This window comes from Polyodon spathula, chromosome 6 (genome assembly GCF_017654505.1).
Source record: "Polyodon spathula isolate WHYD16114869_AA chromosome 6, ASM1765450v1, whole genome shotgun sequence".
Classification (NCBI taxonomy): domain Eukaryota; kingdom Metazoa; phylum Chordata; class Actinopteri; order Acipenseriformes; family Polyodontidae; genus Polyodon; species Polyodon spathula.
The window spans coordinates 71,528,413-71,542,946 of record NC_054539.1 but is presented as its reverse complement, the minus strand read 5'-3'; the positions used below and the strand labels follow the sequence as shown (position 1 = coordinate 71,542,946).

The 14,534-nt window shown below is 39.1% G+C and overlaps 1 protein-coding gene across 5 annotated transcripts in view; it reads left to right on the top strand.

Annotated features, from left to right (window-relative positions):
* LOC121317572 (tyrosine-protein kinase Fyn) overlaps positions 1 to 14,534 on the top strand; it is a 74,426-nt gene that overhangs the window by 10,684 nt on the left and 49,208 nt on the right. For 3 of the 5 annotated variants that reach the window (XM_041253654.1, XM_041253648.1, XM_041253650.1), the window contains one exon: positions 12,461 to 12,527. The exons of 1 other annotated variant lie outside the window; for it this stretch is intronic. The gene's annotated coding sequence lies outside the window, so the exon portion shown is untranslated. Of the gene's footprint in view, positions 1 to 1,880; positions 2,285 to 12,460; positions 12,528 to 14,534 lie in introns of those variants that run through there. One more of the 5 variants, XM_041253649.1, reaches the window with a different exon arrangement.

The window sequence follows — 14,534 nt, the reverse complement described above, 5'->3', positions numbered from 1 at the left end:
AGGTCTCCGTCTAACCATTAGATGACCAGGTGTTGGGCAAAGCTGAAAACTGGACTCATCTGGGGGTGCTTCAGCAAGGCTGGAATCGGGCAGATTTGTCTTTGTGAAGGACGCATGAATCAAGCCAAGTACAAGGTTGTCCTGGAAGAAAACTTGCTTCCTTCTGCTCTGACAATGTTCCCCAACTCTTAGGATTGGTTTTTCCAGCAGGACAATGCTCCATGCCACACAGCCAGGTCAATCAAGGTGTGGATGGAGGACTACCAGATCAAGACCCTGTCATAGCCAGCCCAATCTCGAGACCTGAACCCCATTGAAAACCTCTGGAATGTGATCAAGAGGAAGATGGATGGTCACAAGCCATCAAACAAAGCCGAGCTGCTTGAATTTTTGCGCCAGGAGTGGCATAAAGTCACCCAACATCAATGTGAAAGTGGTGGAGAGCATGCCAAGATTCATGAAAGCTGTGCTTGAAAATCAGGGTTATTCCACCAAATATTGATTTCTGAACTCTTCCTAAGTTAAAACATTAGTATTGTGTTGTTTAAAAATGAATATGAACTTATTTTCTTTGCATTATTCGAGGTCTGACAACACAGCATCTTTTTTGTTATTTTGACCAGTTGTCATTTTCTGCAAATAAATGCTCTAAATGACAATATTTGGAATTTGGGAGAAATGTTGTCAGTAGTTTATAGATTAAAACAAAAATGTTTATTTTACCCAAACACATACCTATAAATAGTAAAACCAGAGAAACTGATAATTTTGCAGTGGTCTCTTAATTTTTTCCAGAGTTGTGTTTGTTTATATATAATATAAAACCATCAAACTATAACTTACACACATAGCTATCTAATGTCACAACGTATCCCTTATTCTGTTATTACTTCTTAGTTAATTTCTTCAATTTCTTTAATTGTACAGCATTTAAAAGTGCAGTGAAAAGGCAGGGTTGGAGCGTACATATTTATGAACAAACCAGTTAGTGTAACACATTAGATGAAACTTTTAAAATGTAGCGGCACCATGCTGGAATTGGCTTTCATTTTCAAAACACCTTGTTTGTATTTGTAACTTTATAATTTATAATGTCATACAATGCAGGATACAACGATAATGTGGCTTTATAGGTGTGTATGATTTATTAGTCACCGAAATCTCAGTCAACTGAAGACAGATAAGGGGATAAGTTCGTACCACTTAATTTGCATCGATGAAACATAAACCTGGTTAACCGTACTGATGTAATATCAAATGCTTAGATGACAAATAGGGTTGCATTCTTGTAGAGCATAAAGCAAAATACTTTTTGACAAGTAATTACATTAGTTCAATTACTTAGTTGAGCACAAGGCGGTTTCAGTAAATACTTTCTGATTTAAATATAGGGCTACTGTGTGATAGTTTTGGTTATTCAGTCTATTTAAAACAGTAGGTGGGAGTTTATTTTTAAAATTATTTTTATATATAATTATTAGTGGAATAAACCGCTATCGAATAAGACCATTTTGCTGCCTACTTTCCAGGCCGGTAGCAAATCCTCACTGCTGACTTAAAAAGATAACTTCTAGCCCTGCTTTAGGCAAAGACTACATTCATTAGCATCAAAGTTGCATTGATGAATGTTCAGAGTGTAAATGAGACAAATACAAATCTTTTTATTTTATTTTCAGATCTTGGATCAATGATACTGTACTTTAATTCATCGTTCATGAAATGGATACACAAACGGGGGCAACTGAAGATTATTATATGTGAGGTGGAGATACAGGGTAGCTGTTGCAACATGGACTTCCTCTCACTTTTAATGAAGTCCTTTTTGTATTTAACTTTCTTTTCTAAATAAAAAAAAAAAAAAAAAAAAAAAAAAAAAACTTTGGATATAAAACTATTGAGAAAGATGCATCCTATCCAGTACTGGGAGCTTGGTGATTCGTCCAGTAACAAAAGCCCTGAGTTTTGTGATACAGGAGTTCAGGTGTTGCAATCAGCAAGAAATGTCCTTCCTGTGGAAATCTGAAAAGCGAAGAAATAAGTACTCAGTGCAGCCTGCATTCTGTAATCACTTAAACATGACACGCACTTTGCAGACTCCATGGTGCTCTGTCATAACTTATCAAGTTACATGCATTGATCATTTTCTGTAGGTAATGGGAGCTGGTGACTACTACAGTACCAAGCACTGGGAGGTTTTTCCTCAAGAGTGAATAGGCCTTTCACACCAGGATTCCTTTGAGGCTCTGTTTCACTGTTAACTACTAATTGCTAGTCTACAGTACAGGTAGTGTATAACAAAAGCCTGAAAATATTGCAGTCGGCAGCACAGAATGAAAGCAGCAGAATAGCACTGGTGTCAGCTAGACTTCCTGTAGAAGCTGGACGCTAGCATTCAATTAAATTCATTTTCTATTCCCAGTAACTCTGAGGTTTATCTTGGTGGTAGCCTATAGAAACGCAGCAGTGCTTTCTAGAAAGGCACTTTGTATATGAACAGGTGCATGTGGCTGTGTGAGCAGCACAGTAAACCCAGTAGTCAGCTTTTTCATGCCAGAGTTTGCATTGACCTTGCCTTTTCTGGTTGAATTAAGATGGAGTAGCACCTCTCTAGCCCATGTCTGTCACTTTGAAGACTAATGACTGCCTTGGTCGTTTGGCTTCATTCCTTGCTGCCATTATTAGTGCATTTTTGGTTGATGTAAGCAAATTTAGCACATAAAATCAATGTGCCGTGTATGAGATGTTAAACGTAAATGAAAGTTTCCATTTATTCTATCCCTACTTGCACTGATGGCTTTTATCCGCACTAGGGAGCCTAAAGATTGGATGATCTCCATTGCATTTCGTTTCCTAGCTCTGTCAAACAACATCAAAAAGGTCCTGATAGTTTAAACATTGCAGTCCTCTGTGCTTTCTTATTCTTATTATTATTACTATTATAACATGTAGATTACTCTACAATCTAAATTCCTAGTGGGATATTATGTTTACTACAGGAAAAAACTGTTCCAGCAGCAGCAGGATGTGGTTTTTCTTGTATTATCTGAACTCTGCAGAAACCGTTCCTCCTGGCACCCACGCTGTGATGCTCACACTGGAAGTACATACCACAGAGGACTCTGCTTCCAGTGCTGTCAATCTGTCGCATTTTACAGCACCGCATTATTTAAAACAGAACATGGAGACCTGATTATGATTAAATTCACTTGCAGTTGCATTGCAGTATATGCTGACTAGGCCTGAACAAGTGTCCCAGATGACCGTCAGTTATAACTTGGTGGCCATGTATGTGTACGTTACATGAAATACTTGTCACACTTGCTGAACTTGGTTATAGTACATATATAGCATACAGAGAAGAGGTTATGTGACAGAACTGAGTAAGGACATGCTTAGCATAATGTGACAATATCAGGAGGCCCATTTGTATGTATTTACTTACTGTATAATGTTATGTCATACTTAGATATTTATGTTTATATGGGTGTAGAGTAGATATCATAGGGATTTAATTATTCTGTTAGCTATCTGAATATTCAGAACTGGCTATTGTTTACTACTATATTGAACCCTTTTTCTGTTTCAACATTACACACACACTTTCCATTTGTTGAAGCTCAGGCTTCTCATATGAACAGGACACAGAGATCCATTGTGTTAAAAGTACTGTGGATTTTAAATTGCAGGTAAAGTATGTTTCTTCTATTGACAAAGAGGATTTGGACCATACGTCATTTCATATGTGACTCTTCTTGAGTACAACAGAATCATTCCAGTGTAAGCATGGAAAGTGTGTGGGTGTACCATGTTACACTTCTTCGTATGTTATCTCTGTTTCAAAGAGCCTTATGTACATATTGCAGTCCCATTCTTCTGTAGAGTTATTACTCTGCAGTGCTGATGCTGTTGCTGTAAAGAGTGAAAAAAAGAATAGTGTTCGCTCTGTCAATTAAACCCTGACACACAAAGCTAAGACCTTCAATCGGCATTCAGTAAAATTCATTGGCAGCATTGGAGGATAAAAGAATATTGATAGAATTTAACAACTACCTTTCTTAATACCTTTTACCTTAAACAACGTGACAACTGTGGAAACAGGGTTTGGCAAAGAGCCTTCAAACACAGAGCAGCCAGGAGACCAGACAGCACCTCCTCAATGAGAGAAAAAAACATTTCAAAACACACTTGGAGATCGACTCTGAAGAACTAGACAAATGGAATCTGACAGAAATGAAGCATCCATGAAATGACAAACCAACTGGGCAGTCAAATTTTTCTATGACTGGGTGAGTGAGAGTAACACAAATATAGACTTGAAAACTGTCACGATAGAACACCTTAATACACTTCTATGACCAGGGCCGTATTAAGGGACGGACCTACAGGGCCCAGGCCCAAGGACCCCAGAAAACTAGGGGTCCCATTATTATGAGCTTTCGTCTTCATTTTGTTTTATTTACGGAACTTTAGAATGTATATCTATATCACTGTAAGAGCAGTAAATAATGTTCACAATTTTACATTTTTATTTCATAATACTTGACACCCCATGCAATGCTCACTACTAACAAACACAACACAGTTCACAGTGAAAAACAGCTCTTTATTTGTGCTGGGTTGTGCTTGGCTCTACATAACAATGTATATAGCGCAGGTAAACCACGGGGTTCATTCCCAAAATAATAATACTAATGACACACACTTTATGCACACACGATCACAAGTCCAATAGTGAGTGGGGTTTGATGTTGGCTGAGTAGCTCCCAGATTTAGACTTGTATGAATTACAAAGGTGACTAATAGACAGATGGATACAACACGAAAAAAACTCACGGTTACTTTTTGCTGGTACCGTCCTTTACAGGTCTTTTCACAACCATAACAAAGGAATAGATTGCTTGGCCACAGCCCCTGATATCCCTTCAGTCACGCCCCCTGGTGTTGTAACCCCGCCCCCTTTCTGGATGGCCGACTTCCAACTGACCCTTGAATGAACTGTCAAACCATCCAGTCCGGGGAACACTGTTTCTGTTATACAGCGCCCTCACAGGTCGGGAGGGAGATTGTTGACTAGGATTAATTCGCTCTCTGTCACACCCCTCTCCCTTGAAAATGGTTTGAGTTTTTTTGACACGCGACCTGTCTGTTTTTAGTGGAATGCCAATGAGCTTCAACCACAGTATTAATATGTAAATGAATGTACTACCACTGTGTGCGTGCGCACCCTACCGTTAAAGACATATTCTAACTGCCACTGATATGCTAATAGGTTAATCATGGATCTGGCTACCAACTGTCGCTACTCAAGTGGGAATGCTAAACAGAAACAAAAAAAAGCAGCAGCTTTATCCAAACAATTCCAAAGCTTAGCATGTTAAAAAAAAAAAAAAAAAAAAAAAAAGACAAGCCCCTGTCAGACAGCTGTGACGTGGATGAAAAAAAAATGATGAGGAGCATCTGGAGCTGGTAATGTCATGAAATTGCAAGCAGAAAAAACACGGTAGAAATACAACAGCCTATGTTTCTGCTCCCCTGTAGCGCTCTCTAGTCCTTTTTTTTCTCTATCTGCCTTGAGTTGCTGATATATCTAATATAGTGCGGTATTGAATAGGCAGTGCTTCTGCAGCTAACCTTAATTCTTAATGTCTGGCTATGGTGCACGTGATGATCCCTTATTCAGTGAATTATTTACATTGTTCATTGTTAATTCTGTAAATGGCATGTATTTATTCATATTGGGAAAATGTAAGTGATTTTTTTTTTTTTTTCACGAGGATGGGGTGGAAGGGTGGTGTGGGGCCTCAGGATGTTAAACTCTGCCAACAATGTGTTCACGGCATACATAAAAAACTTGAAGTCCTGTTGTTATTACCTCACTTTAAACATTAATAACTGTTTAGAACGTCATAGTTAATACTTTACTACAGTTAAATGGAAAACAGGAACTATTTTATGAGGCGGAATGTTATTTACACATTTGTCTAATTTAAAATCACTTTTAAACATGAAATGAGTGTTATTTGCTGTTTTTTACAGTGTGAGCCATTGTATAATAAGAACAATGCACTCCAAGTTGTGGGTTGTGCTGGGATAACGTCACTTATCGGGTGTTGGATGTTTTCGGCCTGCAGCCTCGTGCCCAACCACCCGAGGCGTGATATTACCCCAGCACAACACATGCCCTGTCGTGCATTATTCCTTTATTACCTGATGCTTTTCAAAGGCAAGATTAATTAGACAGCATCGATGACTGCCTTGACATTTGCCTGCCCCAATAGCAGAAGAGCTTTGTAGCCATCATGTGTTGTTTAACATCTGTGACGCCCCATAGCCTCTGGTGTGTCTGTGTGAGTGTTTCACTAGCTCCACATGTTCCTGCAGCTGCTGGTGTGTGTGAGACTAGCTCCGCGTGTTCCTGCAGCTGCTGGTGTGTGTGAGACTAGCTCAACGTGTTGCTGCAGCTGCTGGTGTGTGTGAGACTAGCTCCGCGTGTTCCTGCAGCTGCTGGTGTGTGTGAGACTAGCTCCGCGCGTGTTGCCTGCAGCTGCTGGTGTGTGTGAGACTAGCTCCGCGTGTTCCTGCAGCTGCTGGTGTGTGTGAGACTAGCTCCGCGTGTTCCTGCAGCTGCTGGTGTGTGTGAGACTAGCTCCGCGTGTTCCTGCAGCTGCTGGTGTGTGTGAGACTAGCTCCGCGTGTTCCTGCAGCTGCTGGTGTGTGTGAGACTAGCTCAACGTGTTCCTGAAGCTGCTGGTGTGGTGTACAGGCTATACAGATGCAGGTTATATGTTGTCCTATGTCAAAGAAAAGAAATGGCAACAACAAGTGAGTGTTCTTGTTTCAAAAGAAATCCACTTTTTTCTTTTTTTTTTTTTTTACTGCAATGAAAGGTAAAAACCATAGCAATATAATTTTATTTATAGTTTTGATATATAAAAAACATTTTCAATATTTATCTGTGTTTTGATATGCTTTCATTTTGCATGTGAGATGCAGGGTTCTATTCTCATTAATAGGAGCGGTTCAGATGAGATGCAGGGTTCTATCCCTGTGAATAGGAGCGGTTCAGATGAGATGCAGGGTTCTATCCTCATGAATAGGAGCAGTTCAGATGAGATGCAGGGTTCTATCCCTGTGAATAGGAGCGGTTCAGATGAGATGCAGGGTTCTATCCCTGTGAATAGGAGCGGTTCAGATGAGATGCAGGGTTCTATCCTCATGAATAGGAGCAGTTCAGATGAGATGCAGGGTTTTATCCCTGTGAATAGGAGCAGTTCAGATGAGATGCAGGGTTCTATCCCTGTGAATAGGAGCAGTTCAGATGAGATGCAGGGTTCTATCCCTGTGAATAGGAGCGGTTCAGATGAGATGCAGGGTTCTATCCCTGTGAATAGGAGCAGTTCAGATGAGATGCAGGGTTCTATGCTCATGAATAGGAGCGGTTCAGATGAGATGCAGGGTTCTATCCCTGTGAATAGAAGCGGTTCAGATGAGATGCAGGGTTTTATCCCTGTGAATAGGAGCGGTTCAGATGAAATGCAGGGTTCTATCCTCGTGAATAGGAGCGGTTCAGATGAGATGCAGGGTCAAACATTCGCTAATAGGCTTTGCTTCACAAACACAAGAAAGGGAGCTTTGTTAAACTATCTGGGGATATGTCTAATTCGCAATTTTCTGCTGTTTTCGGGCAAAAAATCACATCTTCTACTTCGATGCAGTGAATGGTCTGCACATTGCTTTTTGTTGGCTTTTCTGTTATGGTCTGTAAGCCATTTTAATTAGATAAATCCTGTGTTGCAGGTGCTGGAAAAGTGCAACGCAGTGGGGGAATACTGTAATGGTTGGTTATTTTAATAGCTCAGGTGCAACGTGAACAGACCATTGTAATCTTTATTTGCAATGGAATAAATTGTTTTATCTAATTGTGGGTCTTCCTGGTGGTTATTTTACATTTTTATAGCAATCTGCGTGTGAACTTTGTAAGAAATGAATATGACTTTGAAGTGAGCATTAAATGTTGCATCGAGACCAGTGTATTTGACAGTGCAGTCAGTGGCAGCTGTCCACTGGTTCAGGAGGTTTTTTTTATTTTTTTATTTTTATGCATTGCTTATTTAGCAGATGAATGTATTAACAGCTGTAATTAATGCATGTATTTATTATTATACCAGGAACAATACAAAATTCAATGGGATTTACCAGTACAGCAATTTGGTGTGTTCAAATGTCTCTAATTGATGTAGCAAAAAAGCACTGCAGCCATAATTGGCATGAATAGACATGTATTTTTATGAGCATTGCAGCAATTGAGAAGGGCACCTATGCCAATTGCAGCATGGCCGCCGTTAATGTCGAACCCTGGTAGTTTAGCCATTGTAGCTTTTAGTTTGAGCATAATTGGGCATGGCAGATCTTTAATTAGGTACACCTTGTATATTCTGTACAGGCCAATTACTAATTAGACTCACATTGCACCCAAGAAGAGAATCTTTAATTATGCTGTCAGGCAAGGGTTGGATAAATTTGGCCAATTCTTTGTTTAAATCAATTAATCCTTCATCCAAGTGGATAGTTATTTAATTTGACCCATTAAACCTGTAGTGACCTCTGCAGGGTGTCAGAGACATTTTTATTGACTGCTACAGTAGCCGGTGTTCTGCCTCTTTTCTGCTTATTGGCTAAAGGGCAGCAGTGGGCCTTCTAAGATGCCTGGTTAGCTTTGATGTTCATGTGGAATAACCTGGCGTGGTATTACTGCTAGTCTTTGAGCTGTTAGTGTTTGGAAAAATTGGATGGTGGAGGGTCAACGACCATTTGTTATACTTATACTGTCATGTGATATCCATGCAAAGTCAAATGGAATGAACCTACTGCAATAAACACTGTTTTTTGTGTAATGTAGAGCACCACTTGGCAAGTTTTAGACTACTGTCATCTTTATTTGCATGGAAACCTGTCCCTTGAAACCAGTTTAAAAAGTTGGCAGTGTTTATTACACAGATAAATCATCAATTTTGCTAGAAAGTCCCAGATTTTTCTGATGATGGCTCTATTGTAACACACAGAAGCCAGGGTGTCCAGAAAGTTCTGGCCATGCATGTAGTCTGTTATGAAAGACTAAGTGCAGCAGGGCGAGCAGCCCTGTACAGTGTTTATTTCAGAACGGGGTCTCCCCCTTCGCCCCTGTGTTATTTTGTATTTGTTTATTGTTTTATATTTGTTTATAGATTTCGGCGAATGCTGTGTGTTATTGTTTTGCAGCGTGGATGGGAAGCCCCTTCCACATTAAAAACCTTGTGTTAATGTGTGGCTGTCAGCTAGTGCGTTGTTAAACTAGCCGGCAGTCACACAAGTTAATGAACTCGTGCAGATTGTGCCCGAAGGGTAAGAGAGTAATTACAAACTAGTTAAACCCCTCGGCCACGGTATTTAAGCCTGCAGCTCTCCCTGCTCTGGGTGGGGTGTTCAGAGGCGGAGCGAGAGCGAGCGAGTGAGGAGAGAAATCTGAAAGAATAATACCGGATCAGTGACGGCAATCTGCCCAGCCTGACCTGTGTGTGTCATTTCATTTGTGTTTGTGACTTGTTTTGTTTATTTAATTTATTTATTTTTGTTTTTAATAAACAGCGCACGCGCCACTGCACTGTACCTTTTGTTTTTGTTTTTCCTTCTTCTGGTCTGATTTCCTGCCACACTAACAAATGTTACATTGTATATTTATTTTATAAAAATAACATAAAAATATGTATGGTGTAGGCACAACCTGAGAACTTCTCGGATTGTTTTCATAGTTCCTTAACCCAAACTGTGTGAAAACATTGAGACTTTTTTTTTGTTTCACTCCTCTTATTTGAAGTCAGAAAACTAGTATTGCATATGCATTGTTGTCACAAGTTTAAAAGCTAACAGAACATTCAGATACATCCTAATCATAAAAACATTTAACAAACAGCATTGCATGACAATACTGTTGTCACATAACCTCCTTCCACTTTTGGCTCAAGCACTTTTGGCTTTGCATTGCTCTGATACATTTTTTATATCCGGTAGCTACCATGCCGTGTAACAGGGTGCTTCCATGTGCAAGCATCCCAGGGTGCTTTACAAATTTATTTTTTAAAAAGCAAGCAAAAAAGATTGCATTTTTAGATTGATATGATCCAGTAATTACAACCTGCAAGAGTTTCTATGTAGGGTTCATATGCACATCACCAGGATTTAGATTTATAAAACACTGACACACTTGTAAATCTAATTTATCTTCATTTTTTATGTAACTCAAGGTGACGGTGAAACACAGAGGGGCCACATTCCCGTCTCACAGTGGCAAAATGCCTTGAGTGCACAACTGTAGTATAGTGCGTCTCCTTTGAGTGTAGTGATAATGTTGTGTTCTGTGGAAAATTAAGATTTATTGTATGTTGAAAGTTGTAGTGCAGATGTTTAATGGTGCAACATAAAAGTGTAATTTACAACACATGTGTAACAATGTTAATGAACTGTCAGCTTTTGATGAAGTTTGGTGTAAAATATGCTGGTCAATATATAGTGTCACATTCACTCAACTCAGATTATAGGAAAGTGTTTTTTATAGCTCTATTACTGAAAAAGGGTCTGTTTCTTGCATCATCATTTAGTTCTGAGTGTGTGTCCATGTGGGAAATCTTCACACAAAATAATCGGGTTATATTTTTTTTGTAATCAACTGTGTCACATGTAGCGGAAAAGAAAGGGGGCTGCACTTCAAAACACCAACAGTGAGCATCGCAGTGATGTGAAAAATTAAACATGTCTGGAGGGAAAACTGTCGCTTTGAAGCACATTTGTAGCCTGTAGGCCTTCATTATGAAATGTATATTTTAAGAGAAGTGATGGCTAACTCCTCTCTAATCCTTTTTTCTTATATTTTGTCAGGCTAAGATCTCTTTTCTTTCTGCCTTTTCACAAAACTGTGTGCATGTTACCCACGTATTTGCCAGACCCCGTGTCTTGTTGGTAGAGAAATACCCAGCAACAAGGATACAAGGAAGGCAGTCATTTGCATGTCACCCTTTACATTAATTGTGATGAAACTTGGGGTTAACATTACTGAGCATATGTTGAGTGCATTCAATTCTGGGGGTACATGGGGGTGTTTGTATGGGCGTTTTATTAACCCTTACACAAAGACCCATGAAGCTTCAATCATCTAGCAGTGCTGGAGGTTTTTGTTTTTGTGGTTTTTTTTTTTCTTTAATGTGCATATTAGCAGAAATAAGATTCGCAGATTCAAACTGCTTTTGATCACTGCTGCACTGGGTTGAAATCAAATATGACTCTGGCGTCCTATCCCATTGCCAACTCACTCAGTCACCTATCCCCACTGGATTCCTTCTGCAAGAACTCTATTATCATTCTGTATTGTGAAATGCATTCAGTGCATAGCACAGCACACCCATTTGAAGGTTACGTTTTTGGTAGCGTAGGTGGGTCATATGACCAGTGCAGATGGATCAGCCACTAGGGACCTTGTAACAGGATATAAATTTAGTTCTAATAGAAATGAAATCCACTTAATTTTGCAGTGCTGCTGCTGTCGTGCCAGTGACCTTGTTCTGGTTTGATATTCGTGGCAGTGTGTGGTGGTATTCTAAAATTGCTTTCTTGTATAGTCATATCCTTTCCCAGCTTGTGTCAGGGGTGAGTCACACTGGAGAAAAGCTAAAGTAACATACTGTCTTCGGTAACATAGATTTCCTGGCTCTGAGGATAAATAACAGGCTTTTACCTCTAAGCGCAATCCCTCTGAAGTGGTAGTAAAAGGGTTTCACTGTAATTTAAAAAAAAAAAAATTTCTGAACAAAACAATGTGTTAAAGTAGCACGTGCGTGTGAGATGAGGTCTTAGTCGTTCCTTTCTGCCCCTTCTTTAAAGTTGATAAGCAATGTATACCCTCCCCTGGACCTTTCCCTTTGGGCTGTCTTCCCCCAAAATCAATCTGTCTGGAACACCCCTTCAGTCTAAATTGTACATGCACAAAAAGGTGTTGATTACATCAGCTAATTCACAAGCTTTTCAAAAAAGCTTTTTATAGATGATAAGGAAAAAGGAAAGAGCTTCCCTAACACAGTATAAAATGAGGACGAAAAAGACATATTGACACTTTAGAATAACTTGAAAGATAAGCCCTACAGTTTACAGAAGAACCAATCCTACCTAGTTAAGAGAATTAAGAGAAGTGATTAGTCTGGATTACTCTGATCAAGGCTTGCTTGATTTGCTTCGCTCGCAGTAAAAAAGTACTTTTTAGAACTTCTCCCCCTTCATCTGTAATCCCAATAACATCAAACTGCTGCCAAAATGTTCGTGCTGTTTGAGCATTTTTCAAAGGCTCTCATTTGGAGTGAAGTGCATATTGCCATTGCTTGATGATCATATTTTATTCAAAACCTAATAAATAATGAACTGTGTTTTCTTCCCACAGGGCTTCAGTTATAGTTGTGCACAAAGCAATGTGGTGCAAATAAGATCCTGATACACTGGAACTTGAGGTAAGTACAGGCAGCCTAATTACTGTTGATGTACTTCAGTGAAAATAATTTTAGTCAGTTCAACTGGTAGCTGTAGTTACAGATTAATTTTAATGTGAATGTATCTAGACCAGAGGTGGGCAATTCCTGGTGTCTCTCCTGGTTTTAGTTCAAACTGTACCCTAAATTACTTAAGTGCTTATTAGAAGCTTAATTGGTCAGTTGGAACGAACACCAGGAGGGACACTGGCCCTCCAGGACCGGAATTGCCACCCCCTGGTCCAGACTCTAATTCATATGGACCTATAACTGTGCAAATTGTTTCTTATTAAATGTGTTATTCAGATGGCTGATTTACTACTTGAAAAAAGTCTTAAATAATGACAATACTGTCTGCTACTGGGATGTTGGGTAATTGCTTCAATTAATCAGCAATTATTTAAATCAGCAAATATTCAAATCAGAATGTTGAATGTGATTAACTTTGGACACTGATAACTAGCAAGTAACCTTCCTGGTTGACTCTGAGAAGTAATTAATTGAAAGTTCTTGTTCGTAATGGTCAGAAAGGCGAACTAACCCTGAGAGTGATGAACACACAAATGCTGGAAATTTTATCTTTGTGAACATCAGGCAACCTTAACCAGAAATTTTATACGTTCCATCCAATAAAATCAGGTGGTCTTCTCGGTTGCTGGTAAGCTTGGAATACATCCTGATCAGAAGCTGCGACTAACAGTGTTTGACTGTTGTTTTCAGTCCTCGGGACAAGCAATGTAGTCTTTTGGGTTTTTTGTTTTTGTTTTGTTTTGGTCTGGAAGCTAAACTCAGCAGTCAAGAAACAGAAGATCGAGATCAGTAATCTGTGATTCAGCTGTCTAGTTTAGCTTCTACTTGTGCATTTTTGTACAATATAAAATCTATATGCACATATGTATGCATACTGTATATATTGCTAGTGTGGTTTCAGTTTTTTTTTCTCTGTGCATGACAAAAAGAACCTCGTACTTTATTAATATGGCCTTTTCTGTAAAAGAATCAATACATTTGTACTATATTTTCTTATTTTATATCTGTATATATACCATTTTTCTAAATTATACTGTCAGGCCCTGTTTCAAAGGAAGTGCAAATTAATTTAAATTTAGATCTTATGAAATCTCAGGAGGAACTCTTTCCACACAGTTTACTTTCAAGCTCTGAAGCTTGCGTGAAAGAAAGATCATCACCCATGAAAAGTTGTTCTCTGGAGCTTTTCAATAATGAAGACTATAAATGTTGTAAAGTTGTGTCAGCTGTAAAGAAACAAATGGCAGCTTATTAGCATGTAGGGAGCAACTTGGTACGGGAATGAAATATTAGTTATCTAAAGTAATGTATTCTTTTTCGTTTATAGCTTTGAATATCTTTTGCTGCATCAGTCATCAGGTGACTTTCAATGTGGTCTTCTCTCTAGGTACAGATGGTACACCAGTCTAACTTGTCCCGCTGCACCACACTGCCCCTAATGGATTTAAGAAATACCATATTTGTTCTGTATGGTAGTTCTTACTGATCTACTAGCTGTAAGGCACATGTGTGAGCGTTTAAACTGTTGAGCTACCAGGCTGAGATGACTCGAACAGAAAATGATACTCCATGCAAATCTGAACAAGAATGCATTAGCCAGAATAATAATTATTCATGTTATTCTTAAAAGCCTAGTTTTGTTCTGTATGAATCTTTTTGTTGAATTCAGCTTGTTTTGTTGTCTAAACTGCCCAGTCCTCGTTGGTGGCTAGTGCATTTAGCTGCCTGCACGTTTCTTTCTTTTTTTGTTTAGTTCTTTTTAGAAACACCTCAGTGTCATTTAAATTGTTGGTGGTTAACTGGGTTTAATGTGGCAGACGTGCTGGAGAGAAGCCTGTTTGAGGCCTAGAAGGAATGCTTTTCATGACAGAATACACCACAGTGCGTTAATGAAATTAAAACCATGGAAACACAGGGCGATGCTGAATGTGCACTGCAGATCCATTAAACGCATGGAAA